At 44.3% G+C, this 2,658-nt stretch overlaps 1 protein-coding gene across 1 annotated transcript in view; it reads right to left on the minus strand.

The window, feature by feature from the left end:
• Window positions 1–800, minus strand: part of LOC129675501 (glutathione S-transferase A2) — a gene marked incomplete at its 3' end in the record, with an annotated part of 11,125 nt that extends 10,325 nt beyond the window's left edge. Inside the window, exon 1 of the mRNA XM_055605483.1 lies at window positions 725–800. The remainder of the gene's footprint in view (window positions 1–724) is intronic.
• Between the last annotated feature and the right edge of the window lie 1,858 nt (window positions 801–2,658).

Genomic DNA, 2,658 nt, shown 5'->3' on the forward strand with positions numbered 1-2,658 from the left:
CTATTTAAAGAGAGTTAGCAAAGCAATGGCAATTCACATGGCAAACAAGAAAGGTAGAAAACCAAATACAGAACGTGCTTTGGGAGGGCAGCCTGGGGAGAGAGTCTGGGTGAAATTCAGTTCTCCAGTGAGAGAACTCTGCAGGTTCACTGTGGGATCAGCACACTCAGTGCAAGAGAAGAACATAATTGATCTTGGGTTTGCCTGAGACCCCACCCAGGTCCACTCCTCACTATCCTAAATCCCATGCATGTAGATTCCCTCGCAAACACATGGAACCCCATCCTGTGGTTCAGTGACCCTGAAGGAGAAGGAAGGAGGGAAAAGATGGAGAAGCAGAGGAGGAAAAAAAGGACAGGAGAGCAAGAAAAGAATAAAAGAAGAGAAGAATGAAGACAGGAGAGAGGAAGAAAGAAAGAAGGGAAGGTAGGAATGGAAGAAGAGAGTAAGGAAGAAGGGAAGGGGGACAGAGAGAAGGAAAAGAGGAAATAGCTTGCTTAGTTAATCACAAAGCAATTCATATGAGCTGGAACCAAATGCAGGTAAAATCAATGCCAATGGGCAGTAAATATAATCAAAGTATATTATATACATGAGTGAAAATTACATAATAATACCAGCATTTTTATACAATTAGTGTATGCTAGATTAAACACTGAAAACCTGTTTTCCAGTGATACAGACAAGAGAACGTGTCACACAGGTTATAAAAGACAGTACTGACCTCCTGAGGGCTCAGGCTTCCTCTCCACTCAGCTCTCCAACTCCAGCTCCAGATGAGTGTGGAAACTGCTTTAAAAAGATGGCAATTCTAAGCAGGGTCTGGTGACCAATAGGAAACAGCCACTCCCTTACACACTCATAGTGTTCAACATTCCAGATAAGAAAGATGACCAATCAGGAGGAGGGACCCATGAGTCCCCACCCCTCCCTGAAAATCTAGAGTCCTTTAATATGGTCACTGATAAGGTTCCTACAGTCTGTAAATGACCCTCACACATGCTTCTATACACAAGTCTATAGAGAGAGATTCTTTTCTCTGTTAGTAATATTGCAAGACCTGCATTCCTGATGCAGGGACTCCGGACCGCCCCCTCCCCAAAGAGACTCACAGACCGCGGTTTGATGCAAAAGCAAGAGGCAGTTTATTCCAATCATGATGGGGGTCGCCCCTTCAAAGCAGGAGACGACCCCATGCATACAAAGCACAGAGTTTTTATACCTAAAAATCAGGCCACATGTATCTTTACATTGACTAGTCAGCAGAAAGCTAGCAGTTTTGCAGCTGGCAGCTTACAGCTTCTTCAAAGGGCAGTCCTCCCGGCCCCAGGTTTCTTATCTTAAAATAAGCTCATCCTGTCCTCTGAGGAGGGCCATCTGGTCTGGCCTCTACTCAAGGATTAGTAGCCCTAATTGTCTAACTGTTTTTCTTTCTAAGCTGGCCCTTATTCAATGTCCAGATGTTTTTCTTACTAGTCTGGGATAGTCTCATTTCTCAATATCATTCTTTTTTTCTCTCTTTCTTTCTCTCTTTCTTACACACACATATACATGGAGTGGAAAGATGGGAAGGAAGGAAAGGAGAGACTGGAAAACCATTTGACAGTCTTGAATAGCATGACCCTTAACTGAGTCAACCCACAGACCCCTCAGCTATCATAACAAAATGTGACTTTGAACTACTCAGTTTGAGGGGAGTTTGTTATGTTGCCCTAAATTACAGAACTAATATGTTGTTTCAAATTCAAGGCTAAGTTGACCCAGCAGGATACACTGGCCCCTGATTATTTTATCTCATGGAGCATGCTAAAATCCTGCAATAGCACAGTATCTGTCTAAGTCTTTGCCCTGTTTTAATCCAGTCCAAGGGCAGAAAGGAATTTCACAACTCACTTAACTGCACCTGGATGACCATCAAACAGTCTGTCCCAGCATGTTCTGGGTCTCAGTGCAGCCTTTGAGCTCCTGTGTCACTGCTGTGGAAAAGTTGCCTTGTCATCATTATCAATGTCATTTCCAAGCTAGTGAGAATGAGTGTTACTCTGTGCCAAGTTGAGAATCCTTTTTCTCATGCACAAACAAGGACATCTACCATTGACTGTACTCACAGAACAAAGGTTGATTTGTGATTTTAATTACAACCATTGGTTCAAAGGTCTTGGTTTCTTAATCATTACCTGATGATCTGGTTGGCCAAAGCGATGCATATCACTCACCTGAGTCTGTACACCCTAGCAGTGACCGGGGCTGGCCTCTCTTTGTCTTGGGAAACTCTGCTAATGTCTCCCCAACTGTAACATTTCATTCCTCAAGGGCACTTCATGTTTCTAAAATCTAGCAGTGCTACATTCCAGGGTGTGCACATGAGAACTCACAGGATCTCAGGTTCCTGAGGAAGTCTCAGTCACAGGGATGAGTTGTGTTTGAACACTGGTCATGAAAGAGCCCATGTCACAGGCTTTGAGCTCATGGCAGAGAAAGAAACAGGGCCTGTGGGGAAAGGAGAGTCCCAGGAGAACAGTGTTGAGACTTGGCAGAGAGACCTGGAAGATCTCAAATGCACACAAGGGCTGACTCTGGAGTTCTGCTGAGGAGTGCTGTTGCCTTAGAACTGAGAATACTGACCCAGCCTGGAAAGAAAGGAAGCGCTCAGCTGCC

Source organism: Psammomys obesus, unplaced genomic scaffold (genome assembly GCF_907164565.1).
Source record: "Psammomys obesus unplaced genomic scaffold, mPsaObe1.curated_primary_1811, whole genome shotgun sequence".
Classification (NCBI taxonomy): Eukaryota; Metazoa; Chordata; class Mammalia; order Rodentia; family Muridae; genus Psammomys; species Psammomys obesus.